Here is a 15,380-nt window from a genome sequence, read left to right as displayed (position 1 = left end):
TTTCAAAGTCATCGGTGTGGAAAATACTGTCGACGAAAGTACAAGAGTAAAGATAAATTCTACACAAAATGTCGATTTGGATTTCCACGACCTGTTCTTTCAAAAGGAAGAGTAAACAGTTTTATGTCAGCTGTGCAACATACTATTACAAGAAAATCGCCTAAAAATACCTACAACCTAAGAAGAAAAGAAGAGTCAAAATATATAAATGACTACAACCCAGTCATTTTATCCATGTGGAATGCTAACATGGATATTCAGTATGTAGCTGACAATTCTATTGCTGTTGCTCGGTATGTCACATCTTACATCACTAAATCTGAGAAAACGGAATTGAAGGAAATGTGGGAAGAGATTTCTCACGAGAAGACTGTCAGTAAAAAGCTATACAGTTTCAGTTTTAAGATGTTATCTCATCGAGAAATTGGGTCATACGAATGCTCAGATAGGTTATCATCTGCAAGTCTGTACTCCAAATCCAGAAGAATAATTTGGGTAAGTTTAGGCCTTGCAGGAATGCGAAATCGGGTATTGAAATCTATTCGAGAAATTGAATATTTAGCAGAGTACGAACCAGAAAGTACAGACATTTTAAGAACAAACACGTTGGACACATATTACCCAAAGAGAAGTCATCATCTTGAGAACATGTGTCTCTATGAAGTGCTGCGGAACTACATTTTTAAACGGAATACCACAGAAGACATCAACAATGGAAAATATAAAGTCATTGGTGAGGAAGGATGTTTGGTAAAACAAACAAAAGGAAGTTTGATTAATCACAGAAAGCTGAGTTGCGACACTACTGACAAGAAGGAATTTTACTACTTAGCACTTACAGTTGTTTAAACCATGGCGTTCAGAGGATGAATTACTTGGACATTTTCAAAGCTATGAAGATTCCTTTAATGCATGCAAAGATACCATAGAATGCAGTACTTTCACAACTTATGTACAAATGTTAAATGAAGAAATTGAACAAGAAGCAACAATTGCAGTTGAAGTAGCTAGAGACAGTTCTCAAGACAGTCAAAGTTCTGGGACGCTCAGTCAAGATCCTCTAGGACAACCAATCGTAGAAAATGAAGCTGTAATAGCCATGACTGAAGTGGAAACAGCTATTAATCAAGCTCAGGAAGATTTAATAAACTTACCAAATTTGGAACAACAACTGAATGATGAACAACAACAAATTTATGAGGAAGTCACAAAACAAATTGATCATGGATTACTACATGAAAATAAGGAGTGCTCATGCACATCATTTGAACCAATCAGAATGTATGTGAGTGGACAAGCATGGAACTGGAAAAAGTTTCTTAATTAAAGTAATTAGAAGCTACCTACAGAAAAAAACTGATTCAACTTTGTCTTGTGTTGTTACTGCTCCAACTGGGTTAGCAGCATATAACATAAAAGGAATTACCCTCCATCGTTTGCTAATGTTACCAGTAGAGCATGAGAACAAAATACAATACCACAAGCTAACAGGAGAAGCATGTTTTGAAGTTTCAAGAGTATTGAAAAAAATGAAAGTTCTCATTATTGATGAGGTAAGCATGGTATCAAACTTAATGCTTGCCTTTGTGCATTTAAGAATGCAGCCAATTCTAAAGACAAACTATGACGTGCTATTTGGAGGAAAACATGTTATAGTTGTTGGGGATCTACTGCAGCTCACTCCAGTTAAAGGACAACCAGTATTTCATACTCTTACACATGAAGACACGAAAAAGTCGTTAGGAAGTATAGGTAATGTGAATATTTGGACATACTTTGAGTACAAAGAACTCATTACCAATATGCGGCAAGCAAATGATGATTATGCAAGTATTCTCAAAGATATCAGAATTGGACTACTCACAGAACATGGCAGAAAAGCTTTACAGAGTCGATTGCTATGTAATTTGTTTCCAACAGAACAAATAGTTCCAGAGAAAATATACAAGAAAATTGCAGGAAAAAATACTGTAATCTGCTTAATGCCAACACTACATGAATGCTCTATATTCAATCACGAACTTTTGAAATTGGAAAATGAAAAGATTCTAAAACTGGAAGCTGTGGATAAAATACAGCATGAAGGAATAACTATTATATTGACAAGCAAATTGACAACTAAATTGGATTCTCTAGAGAAAAAGATATCGAAAACAGCTGGTTTAGAAAAGAATCTTTATGTATGTATGAACTGTCGAGTAATTTTAAGACGTAATTTGGATGTAGAAAAAGGTTTAGTGAATGGAGCTATGGGTAAAGTTGTGGGTTTTGTTAATTACCAGAAAAAAGATGGAATTGAATTTTTTAAAATAAAATTTGATCAGATTGAAGAGGTTAAAGACATTAGTCGTTGTTCAGTTCGTTTCTTGCTTGTAAAAGACTTATATGTACGTAGGAAGCATTTTCCGCTTTCTCTAGCATATGCTGTAACTATTCACAAATCTCAAGGATTAACTGTAGATAGTGCTTTTGTAAACATTGGATCTAGTGTGTTTAAAGAAGGTATGGCATATGTTGCTTTGTCACGCGTGAAAAAAATATCTGGTTTATTCATGATAGACTTTGATGAGTCAAAAGTTAGTGCTGATGCAAACTGTGTAAAGGAGTATAATAGATTAAGAAGAAGCTATGCTCCTCATTTAGGTCAGTATCCTGTGTTTGAAAAACGTGTTGTTTGTCGGAAAAGGAGAATTGAGAATATCTGTAATGAGGATGTACAGAAGAGTAAACAAATAGAGACTGATGTGATTGCAAGCAAAAAGAAAAAGGACAATGCTGAAGAGGTTGTTGGTTGTCATTTTGAAAATAACTATGGTGTCAACTGCTACGCTAATGTAGTGCTGAATGTTGTATTTTATCTTGAAAGTTTGAAAGAGCAGATAATACTAAATCATGAAAAAAGATTCTGTTCTCTGCTGAGTCTCCTTTATGAGAAGCTGAGTAATGATAAAACTAAAATAGAAAGTGCTTCTGATGTTAGAAATCTTTTAGATGTATGTTCTGGATGTACACAGTTTACTCAAAATGTCCAGCAAGATGCACAGGAATTCTTAATGTATATGCTTATGGTACTGGAAGATGAAGGGGTAGAAATAGAAAATATGTTTGGTCTCTCTTATAAATGGGAACATAGTTGTGAAAACTGTTTGAACACATGCAGCTCTAATGTTGATTCTGAAAGGTTCATATATTTAACATTACCAGAGAGTAAATCAGTGACTTTTAGTACATTAGTTAAAGATGCAAATCACAACATGGAATGTTCTCAATATAAATCAGAAATGTTATCAACGTTATTTTTAAAGAAATATGGACAGTATGTAATTTTAATGATGCAACGTTGTAGAGCTGATGGTACAAAATTGGACACTTTAATAAAGAAGTTTACAGGAAATCAATTATCAATATCAGGAAAGACTTTTGTTGCAGTTGCAATAATTTTCCATGATGGACCTTGTATAACTTCTGGTCATTACACAGATTATCTAAAATGTGAAAAAGGCTGGACACTGTGTAATGATTCACAATTAATTTTCAAGCAACGTTTGCCTGCAGAATTACCAAATTCCTACTTAATTTTTCTAAAACCAAAATTTTAGATACAAATTGCAGCATCTGAAGAAACCATTATTTCGATTTTATTGGATTACCATTGGATATTTCACCAACATTTTTTAAAAAAATTTCCATTTGGCCTCATGGAAAGGTAACTGTTTCTATTGTGGACTTCTTTGACAGATATTATTATGGTGTATGTGCTTAAGCAACAAGATTTACAGACGATATTTATTGCAAATAGTTATTGTTCTTAGAAGATATTTTTAATATATATGGTACATTTCTATCAAGGTATGTTTTACTGAGGATAGATTCAGGGCTGTTTTTTAAACAATCTTTCAGATTGTTAATTTTTTTGCCCGCTGTTAAGTGATGAATGCAATTGATATCACTATTTTCAGTGAAATTCAATATATTCTGAAAACAGCAAAAAAAGGGCAAAAAAATACTTTGTTAAATATGAATATATGTGTACTGTATTCTAAAATGTATTGTTAAATATTAATACTTTTTTTCTTTTTTTTCAGATCGAGAAAGAAAATTTAGGAAATGTAATCCTTTTTTCTAGCAATTAAAAAAAAACATGTATTTCTAATTAAGTTATTTTGTTGGTCAGGTAAGTTTAAAATATCTGTATTTCTCACCCCTTCACTTTCATGCTCCCTTTTCTTCACTTCTACTCACTCTGCTTTTCTCATTCCCCTTCCCTCTCTCTTCTTCCTCTACTGCTCTTTCGTAACTCCCTCACTCCTTCTCTACTACTCCCCTAGGTTTACTGCCTCCATCACTATTTTTTCAACCATGTTTCTCTCCCTGTTTCCATATGTCTCAGTCATTCTAACTGCCTTACTCCTTCTCAGTTCCTTGCTCTCTGTCTCTGTTTCTGTCTCTCTCCCTTTGTCTGTCTTACCCTTAATTTCCTTAACATCTCTGTTTCTACCACTTCTCCTCTCTCCATCACTCATTTTCCATCTATGTTAATTTTTTAACCTTCTCCGTCACTCTCCTTCCCTCACCTTCCCTAACTGTCACTATCCTTTACTCATAGTCACTCCCATTCTCCTACTTCACTTCCTCCTGTCTGTATCTCACACCCCTTCATCTTTTCACATTCTTTCCTTCACTCTCCCTCACTCTCCTTTGCCCATTGAAATCCTGACTCGCTTTCTCTCACTCCAGTTTCCTAAATCCTTCCATCCCCTCACTCCCCATCTCTCACTTTCCCTTACCCCCTTTTCTAATCCTCATACCCCTTATCTCACCATCACTCCACTTCTCTTACTTTCAATCCCTTTACCGTGCTGTACTTAATCCGCTTTGTTGGAAGGGCCGATCTCAGGGGGGTTACAGAACACGTTCCTGACCACCCCGTAATCCACCTCTCCCAGAGGCAGGCCGAGCACCGGCGGGGAGGCCCTTTCAAGAAGGGGTCTCGTACTTTAGGCTCGCACTCGCTGAGCGTGCACTACTTGACAAAGGGACACCACACAGTAGGTTTCAGTAGACGGAGATATTTATCTAAGATTTTTTGGATCTTTATGATCCGCAAGGTAGTCTTTGGTCAGTACAACAAGCTTGGTAATTCCTTGACAGGGGGGTTGGGGTAGCGGGACAGTTCTAGGTTCAGAGTCAATGCCAAGTATCCTTCGCACAGCTCTCAATCCTCGAGCCGGGGGACACGGTACAGTCTCGGGTCCAGCCGGACCAGTGTATTCTCGAGCCGCGACCACGTCTGCAGGGCTCTGGCGGGAAGGAACTGTCGATCGGGAGGTCTTCGGGGACCCGCGATTCACTCGGCAGGCTCAGCCGGTCTTAGAATTGGGGAGAGCCGCGAGTCTCTCAGCAGGGCTCCAATGGTCTTAGGGTCGGGGGGAGCCGCAGGTCTCTCAGCAGGCCCCGGTGTTCTTAGTGTTCTCGGGAGCCGCGACGACGTCAGCAGGGCTCAGATGGTTTCCAAGGATCAGGTCGCGTCCTTCTTTACAGGTTCGTCGACCCGCGACCAGGTCCGCAGGGCTCTCTTAGTTCCAGGTCTTCTCTGCCCCAGTCCCCTCAGCACCCCCTGTTATACGCCTTCTTTTCTTTGAAGTCCAGCGTCCTAACAGAGAGGGGTCTTGGCGTCTGGGGCGGTGTGTCGGGATTTCCTGCCGCTCGGCTCTTTGATCCTTTCAAGTTGGGCCGGGAGGGACTCCAGACACCCAGCATGCGGGGAGCCAGCTCCCTGGGGGCCCGGAGGGCAATCGAAACCCTCTATTGAGAGGAGGTCAGAGGTGTGACAGAGACTACTCCTCCCTGCCTTGCTTGGGGGGGTTCCCTCTCCCTTGGCCGGGCATGGCGCGTTTAGGGTCTAGGTTTCGCTGGGGCCCTGGGCTGACCATCGGGACATCGGGACATGGTGGCCAGGGGTCTTCCGTGACTACGGGGTGGGGAGGCTAGGCGGCTATAACTAGGGACCAGGGGTGGTATAGGGGTTGGTTGGGGTGCTAAGGGTCATGGAGGCCCACGCCACGAGGCCGGGCCCCACACGCGTCCCCCCCAGCTGAAAGTCGGGGAGAACTACCCATCCTCTTGGGGGTTCTCCTCGCTGAAGCGAAAGAATCGGGACAGGCCGTCAGCGTTGGCGTGGTCAGTACCTGGGCGAGGCTCTACGGTGAAGTCCATCCCCTGGAGGGAGATCGACCATCGCAGCAGTTTGGGGTTTTCTCCTCTCATTTGCATCAGCCACCGTAAGGGTCGATGATCTGTTTGGACTCGGAAGTGGGTTCCGAACAAGTAAGGCCGTAGTTTCTTTAGTGCCCAGACTACTGCGAAGGCCTCTCTTTCAATGGTGCTCCACCGTCGTTCCCGGGGTAGTAGCCTTCGGCTGATGAAGGCTACGGGCTGGTCTAGGCCCTTTTCGTTGAATTGTGAGAGGACGGCCCCGATGCCGTGCTCCGAAGCATCCGTCTGGACTACAAATTCCTTGGAGTAATCGGGGGCTTGGAGCACGGGGGCAGTACACATAGCGGTTTTTAGGGCGTCGAACGCCTCTTGGCAAGGGGGGGTCCATTGTACTCTCTTCGGCTGTTTCTTGGAGGTTAGTTCTGTGAGGGGGCCTACTATGCTGCCATAGTTCTTAATGAATCTTCGGTAGTAGCCGGTGAGGCCTAAGAAGGCCCGGACTTCTGTCTGTGTCGCAGGGGGTTCCCAGGCCAAGATGGCGTCGATCTTGGGCTGGAGGGGGGCGACCTGCCCGCTCCCGACCTGGTGTCCCAGGTAAACCACTGAACCTTGTCCAATTTGGCATTTGCTGGCTTTGACGGTTAGGCCCGCTTGGCGCAGGGCCATCAGCACCTGTCGGAGGTGCTGGAGGTGTTCGGTCCATTGGGAGCTGAACACCGCAATGTCGTCTAGGTATGCGGTGCTGAACTCTTCCAGCCCGGCCAGGACCCTGTTGACCAGCCGCTGGAAGGTGGCCGGGGCATTTTTCATCCCAAAGGGCATGACTCGGAAGCGATAGTGCCCATCTGGGGTGGAGAAGGCGGACCGCTCCTTGGCTCCCTCGGTGAGCGCAATTTGCCAGTACCCGCAGGTCAGGTCGAAGGTGCTGAGGTAGTGAGCAGCCCCCAGGCGGTCAATGAGCTCGTCTGCACGGGGAATAGGGTGAGCGTCGGCTCGGGTGACCGCGTTGAGCCCCCAGTAGTCCACACAGAACCTTAGTTCGGGGGCGACCCCAGGGGCCGCTGCTTTCGGAACCAGTACCACGGGGCTGGCCCATGGACTGTCGGAGGGTTCGACCACCCCTAGGGCTAGCATCTTGGCTACCTCGGCCTGGATGCAGGTCCGGACCATGTCAGGGACGCGGTAGGCTCTGTGCCGTACTGGCGGGCTGTCTCCGGTATCCACGTCGTGGACACACCAGTCGGTGACCCTGGGGGTGAGGGAGAAGAGGTCTGCGAATTGCCCCAATAGCTGGCGGCAATCGTCGTATTGGGGGGTGAGGGAGGAGGAAAGTCTCACTCCTTCTATAGAGCCATCTTTTTCCTTCGCGCACAGGAGGTCCGGGAGGGGCTCGGTGTCCTCCTCGGCCCCATCGTCGGTGGCCAGGAGCAAACTCAACTCCGCCCTCACGAAGTGAGGTTTGAGGCGGTTCACGTGGAGGACCCGGCGGGGGTTCCTAGGGGACTGGACGTCAACTAAATAAGTGACTTGACTCTACGACCTTGAAGGGTCCAGTCCATTTGTCTTGGAGAGCGCAGGATTTCACCAGGGCCATCACCCAGACCTGTTTGCCTGGCTGGAACTCGACCAGAGTGGCATTCTGGTCATACCAGCGCTTCATCTCCTCCTGGCTAGTCTCGAGATTTGTTTCGGCGAGCTCTCGAAATTTCCGAGTCTGGTTGCGGAGCGCCAGGATGTGTCGGAATACATCTTGGGGGGACCCTCGGGGGGCGGTCTCCCAGCCCTCCTTGACCAGGCTCAGGGGTCCCCGGACGGGGTGCCCGTAGAGCAATTCGAATGGGCTGAACCCCAGGGATTTTTGGGGAACTTCCCGGTAGGCGAACAGGAGGCAGGGGAGGAGGACGTCCCACCTGCGACGGAGGGGCTCTTCGAGGCCCATGATCATCCCTTTCAGGGTCCGGTTAAACCGTTCCACTAGGCCATTGCCTTGGGGATGGTACGGGGTGGTGAATTTGTATGATACCCCACATTGCTGCCATAAGGACTTCATGTATTTCGAGATAAAGTTAGTTCCGCGATCACTCACGACCTCGTGAGGGAACGCCACGCGGGAGAATATCCCCATCAAGGCCCGCCTCACCACGGGGGCCGTCACGGTTCGGAGGGGGATGGCCTCGGGGTAGCGGGTGGCATGGTCTACCAGTACGAGGATGAACCGGTGGCCCTGGGCAGTCCTTGGATCCAGAGGTCCCACGATGTCTATCCCCACCCGCTCGAAGGGGGTACTAACGACGGGGAAGGGTTGTAGTGGCGCCTTGCGCTTTCCGCCACTTTTCCCGCTGGCCTGGCACGTGGAACATGACTTACAGTGGGCCTCGACATTAGCTCGCATCTTGGGCCAATAGAAGTGGGTGACTAAGCGATGATAGGTTTTGTCTTGGCCCAAGTGTCCCGCCAGGGGTACATCGTGGGCTAGGCCCAGGAGGAAGTCTCGGAAGCGCAGGGGTACCACCAGTACCCGGGCCGATCCTAGCTCGGCAGACTTCTGCTCACTGTACAGGAGGTCGTTTTCCCAAAACACCCAATGGGTTCCGGAGCTGTCGCCCGCCGCCTGGGCTTCGGCCTGCTGCCGGAGTCCGATGAGGGAAGGGCAGGCGGTTTGTTCCCTGCAGAACTCCTCCCGGGAGGGGCCCCCCTCGAAGCGCCGTTGCGCCAACTCGGGCAGGTCACCTAGCTCCGTCATTTGCTCGGGGTTCCGATATAATGGTCAGTTGTCGGGGACGGGTTCCCCTTCCGGGGGGAGGTCATCGGGCTCGGGTGGCCTGTCCCGTCCCTCGGGGATGGCGACTGGGTTCAGGGTTGGGGCCTCACCTTCCTCGAGGGGAGGCGATCGGGCTAAAATGGAGCGCGTGGTGGCGCACACCCATTCGGGTAGGCCCATCATTCCTAGGTGGGCCCTTCGTTCCACCTGTTCCCAGAGGGAGCTCTCGAGATCGTTGCCCAGGAGGCAGTCCACTGGCTGGGAGGTTCGGACGGCCACTCTTGTCGTACTTTAATATTCGGGACCGCGTAGGGGACAGGGCCCTACCCCTGTCTATCTTGGTATTAGCAAACCGCAAATGGTAAATGCGGCATGTACGAGTGCTTTATATATCGTTCTAGCTATAAATGCACTGTGTACACGTTATTCTGCTTCACTACGCGGGTTCCATTTTGGAAGCAGTGGCCATCTTGTCATTGCCCTCACATAGGCTATAATGGAGTAAATACGGGCCTCACAGTACATGGGCTTCTCCTCTGACTTCTCTGTGACCTGGGCAGCTGGCTCTGCTGCCCCAGGTCAAACCGGTCTCACGAGCTCCCCTTCCTCCGTCCACCTGTGATTAGCATCAGGGCTTGACCCGTCATAAAACCCTTTCATTCCACACAAACCTCCGGCTAATCTCTTTCACACCTGCTTGTTCCTGCTTTATGACTTGTTTCCCAAAACAGGAGATGCTCATGTTTATTGGGGGGTCTATTGACATCAAATGTGGGATCTGAACCTTACTGTGTAAATCATTGTGGGCTGGCCGAACTGGAATGTGGGATGGTCATCATGACTCTGCTTTTTCGTTTGTAATGTATACCTTTATATGGCCATATCGTAAACCAAGGAATGTGTGCCTGAAGCATGATATTTTGTATTTAAGGAGAAGCCCGTTCCTATGATTTCCAGCAGTCTCCTGAGAACATACACGCTGTTGTACTTCTAGGATACCTGTAATTGGTCTGCAGCCAATAAACGAATCTTTGACTTCACCCAGAAGACTCTGTGTTTCTGTAGGTCTGGAACAGGGTGAACCCAGAAGTCATAGGGTGTGTGCCCCTGCACCGCTGGGTCTAAAATACCCAGTACTTCAGTTTGGCGCCCAACTCGGGACGATTTCAGCGGTACCAGTCCAAGCCAGAGGTTCGTGAGGAGCTTCGTGTGGAAATTCCGGAGGAAGGCCGCCACTTCATCGACCCCTGCATGTCGACGTGGTCCGAAAGTCTTTTCTGCGAGGTTCTCCGCGTCCCGACGGCTACGAAGGACTGCTGCCCTGATTAATCGACCTGTTTTGGACCCTTGACGAATTTGAGAGAGCGAAACAATCGAGAGAGTCTTCTGGTGACGCCATCGATCAGCAATATTCAGTTAAGTATAAGTGGAGCGTCTCCCATTTGTTTTGGTATCCTTCGGGATCATTTTGAATTAGTCATTTGGAGTTTGCAAACGCCAAAGCCAGAGGACTCGTGTATTCACGAGAATATCGTAATCGATAATCCTTTGACGTTTGGATCTAGACTAGTGAGCAAAGATGCCTGGTTCTGGACTATTTGGTAGATTATTCTGTTTGGGTTGTGGAAAAGATTTCCAGCTAGAGGAATCATGTCCGGTTCCTCCGGTTGGAACTCCAACTTATGAGCTCTATGTAAAACATGGCGTAGGCCCCATTGCATATAACGAAGTGTGGATCCACTACACTAGGAAAGACGGTGTTTTAAAATGGCCCCAAAATGGTAGTTTTGATACCGATATTTTAGATAATTTGGAAATTAAATTGTTTAAGAAGAAAGCCCGGCCGGCGATGTTTGACTCTTTCCGCTTATGGCGAAAGGAAGCCAAACAAAAGGAAATTAAGCTAGCGAAAAAGAATAAGAGAGAGAGAGGTATGACAGTAATGCAAGCAGCTGTACAATTTAAAGACAATGAGGAGGAGCAGATGAGTGAGCAATTGCACAGGCAGCGCAAGTTAGGGATTGACAAATGTTACCCAGTTTTACCACATTCTAAGCAGAATGAGTTAGAAGAAAAGGAGAAAGATCCCCTGATGTCACATTTGTTGAGTTCGCCACCCCCGTATGCTCAAAATGCCACGGCACCTCCCCAGCTTGTGAATATGCCACCTCCAGTGAATATATTGCAAGCCTTGCCGCAACCGCCAGCTGCTTTGCAGCCGGCTCTTATCCATGTAGCGCAGCCCTCTCAAGGGCCGCCAGTTGTGCTTCCAACTGCCCCCGCACTTCCTGCGACTTTGCCTAATACAGCAGCTGCCTCTTCTGACACTCTTCCTTGCACCACTCCAGTACCTGTTTCTGCATCCTCTTTTCTTCCCTCTGTGTATCCCCCTGTTTTTGCCTCAACTTCTCCTTCAGCGCGACAGCGCTTAGCTAATGTGGTTACTACATTAATGTCTCCTCTCTTTGATTCGTCTGGTGCGACTCCTGGTTTAAAGCGTAAGCAATTGCGTAGCCAATTGCCTAACCCTGATGAGAAAAAGGTAATAGATAGCATGGCGCGTAGATGGATTGTTTTCCCTTCATTGTATGATGTGGAATCAGTTGTCAACGTTTTCCATCAATGGGATGCCCCAAAACAGAGATATGTGTTTGAGAAAATGTGCAAAATTCTCTGTGAAGAATTGGAGGATAGTGGTAAAAATCCGAGCCCGCAGGAATTGTGTAGAGTGAGGTTTGATTTTGGAACTGGTATAATTGTGGACCGCGAAGTAGATAAAGCAGTTGCGGTTGTATTGTCCTTCAGGAATGATGATTGCCAACAGTCATTGTTTGAACAAGATGTCCTTGTGGGGAAACAGGTAAAAGCGCGACAATACCCCATGAGAGAAGTTCCCCCGGTATGGAAGGAAGCAGTTGCAGCTGGTGCCGGTAATCCCGCTGTGCCAGCGCATTTCCAGCGTGTTTGGGTGCATGTTCCATGGAAGCGCTCTGAGGTGTTAGCGCTTAAGCAGTCATTGCCTGATCCCCGTAAAAACCCAGCAGGTTATTATAAAGAGTTGTCACAGACGGCAGGGTCATGCGTTATGAATCTGGCCGACATAGACATGTTGTTTGGTAATGTTGTTCCACAGCCTCTATGGGGGTCAATTCGTAATGTAGATCACGATGCAGAACTAGGGGATACATGGGCTAACATTATTGCTGCTGATGCTAGACAAACTGGTGGCGCGAAACCAGAACCGTTAGTAGCTGAACTGCCTGGTAGAATCATCACGTATATGAAGACAATAATGCCTGCGATGCGCGTAAATTGGGACAAGCTATCTGCATGCAAGCAGAAGAAAGATGAGACAGTGTCAGACTTCTTTACTAGGTTTGAAGAAACGTTTATTGATCACAGTGGGCAAGATATGAGTACTGAGGGTGGCCAACGGTTATTTGTGGATAAGTTTGTGCAGAATCTACTCCCTGACCTGTGTAAAAAGTTGAAAGACTCAGAGAGTTCTTGGGCTGTTTCTTCTTCAGCGCAAATACTGGCTACTGCACAGTATTATGAAAATAGAGATAAAGACGAGAAAGATAGAACAGAGAAGAAAACGAAGGAATTAAAGACAAAGGTCCTTTTACAGCAGGCCTATCCGCCACGTGGAGGTCAGAATAATTATAGGCAACCCCAAGGTGTCTACCACCAACCCCAACAGTTTCAGAACAATCAGCAAATGAACGGGTATTATCAACCACGTGTCCCTGTAGGTCCCAACCAATGTTCATACTGCAAAGAGGAAGGTCATTATAAATATAGTTGCCTTAAATTAATGCAGCGGAACGGTAATGCGTATGGCGCAAGAGGTAGGGGTGGTCAGCAAGCTCCTAGAGGCCGAGGGCGTGGAAATGCTCCGCAGAACGCGCGTCCTCTGCCGCCTCAAAGTACCATCAATAGCTTTGATCAGCAAGCTAACGCGACTAGTAATACGGCCCAGTATTATAATAATGATTATTATGCAGAGGACGGTGATGCAGAAAGTAATGATTACTAGGACAGCCATAGACAGAGAGAGGGAGTTATTTCAGTGCCAGTGGATCAGAGCGGACCGTATGTTGAGGTGACTACAGCAAATGTAACAGAGCCTTTTCTGCTAGACACTGGTGCTGCAAAGAGTTCAATCATGCATTCAAAACTCCCTGGCGCACCTTTGTCTGGCGATATAAATGTTTCAGTAGGTTTTTCTGGCGCCCCAGTTAGGAACCCGATTTCTAGTCCCATGTCACTTTCTGTTGGACCTTGCGAGCTGAAAGCACCCCTGATCCTAACAACAGGTTGTGGTGAGAATTTACTGGGATTAGATTTGTTGAAAAGATTGCATGCTACACTGTATTGTTCTCCTTCAGGAGTACAACTTACATTAGGCAAGAAAGTGATTTCCCCAATGTACCTGTCTAAAAATACAATACCGCCTGAATTGTCATCCCTTCCGGATGCCCTTTGGGCTACTGGTCCCAATGATGTGGGCCTCTTGGAGATACCGCCATACGTGGTGACTTTAAAGGCTAATGTCAGACTGCCACGTATTCCCCAGTACAAGATCTCTAATGAAGGCCAGAAAGCATTGTTAGACATTGTCAGCGACTTGATTCATAAGGGTGTGATTGAAGAGACAAGAGGCAACGTTTGCAATAGTCCGATTTTACCTGTCTTAAAACGAACGGATCCTTCACAGCCACCTGTTTACAGATTTGTGATTGATCTTAGAGAGGTTAATAAGATTGTTGTGCCACAGTTTCCAGTTGTCCCTGATATAACTGCCTTGTTAACGATGATTCCAGCCTCTGCTGCATGGTTTTCAGTGATCGATTTAAAGAATGCTTTCTTTAGCATCCCAATTGCAGAAGAGAGCAGAGACATTTTTGGTTTTAGTCTGGGAGGCCGAAGCTTCCGCTTCAAACGCGCTCCCCAGGGCTACTGTGACAGTCCATCAATATACAGTCAAGCTTTGAAAGCGCAGCTTGATGCACTTGTTTTACCTAGTGGCGCTATCCTGATTCAGTACGTGGACGATTTACTAATTGCCGCGGATACTGAGAAGATCTGTAAAGAAGCCACATTGTCACTGTTGCGCCATTTATCCGCTTTCCATCACAAGGTGTCTCTCTCTAAGCTGCAATATTGTCGACAAGAAGTGACCTACTTAGGTCATCTCTTATCGAAGGAGGGAAGGAAACTGACCCCAGAAAGAATTCAAGCCATTGCACAGTTGAGTGTGCCAAGAACACAGAGAGAAGTGCGTGCTTTCTTGGGCATCACTTCATACTGTAGGCATTGGATCCCTAGTTTTTCTTTGTTGGCAAAACCTTTGTTAGCCTTAACATGCAAAGACACACCGAATCCTATCCCATGGTCTGAAGAGTGCCAGAGAAGTTTTGTGGAATTGCGTAATGCATTGTGTTCAGCTCCTGTGTTGGGTACCCCTGACTACAGTAAGCCTTTTACATTGTATGTTCACGAGAAAGATGGTTGTGCGTTGTCAGTGTTAACACAGCCTTTTGGCGACAGACCGCGCCCATGCGCATATTTTTCATCAACCTTGGACCCTGTAGCGAGGGCATTGCCAAGCTGTCTGAGAGCGACAGCTGCTGCAGCAATGTCTATCCGACAATCTGCTGGTTTGGTAATGGACAATACATTGATCGTTATGGTTCCACATGCTGTAGACACATTATTAAATAGGACTAAGACACAACACTTGACTAGTGCGCGATTATCAGGTTATGAGCTCACACTGTTAGCAAATCACATACACATAAAGGGATGCAATACGCTGAATCCAGCTACATTGTTGCCAATTCCAGCAGACTCAGATGAGATTGAGCAACATGACTGTCTGTTCAGAACAGAAGAAGAGACGAAAGGGAGAGTAGATCTAAAAGATACTCCCCTGACTGAGTGTGATGGCACTTTATGGGTGGATGGTTCATGTTTCAAACTCCCTAATGGTGACACGACTGCTGCATATGCTATCACGACTTTACACACGGTCGTGGAAACTGCACGAGTGCCACATAATTCGGCCCAAGCAGCAGAATTAATCGCCCTCACGAGAGCATGTGTGTTGTCTGAAGGAATGAGAGTAAATATATACACAGATAGCCAGTACGCCTTTGGCGTGGCTCATAATTTCGGGCGTTTGTGGAAAGAGCGTGGGTTCCTGACGTCGCATGGAGCTAAAATTCAGAATGGCAAGTTGGTGAATGATCTCCTTGAGTCACTGACCCTACCGTTGCAAGTTGCGATCATGAAATGCAGTGCGCACAGGAAAGTCACAGATGATGTTGGACGTGGGAATGCGTTTGCTGATGAGACCGCGAAAGAAACAGCACAGAATGTGAAGACTAGAATGTATGTT

The sequence above is a fragment of the Triturus cristatus genome, chromosome 1_2, assembly GCF_964204655.1.
Source record: "Triturus cristatus chromosome 1_2, aTriCri1.1, whole genome shotgun sequence".
Lineage (NCBI taxonomy): Eukaryota > Metazoa > Chordata > Amphibia > Caudata > Salamandridae > Triturus > Triturus cristatus.
Note: the sequence above shows the minus strand (reverse complement) of the source record.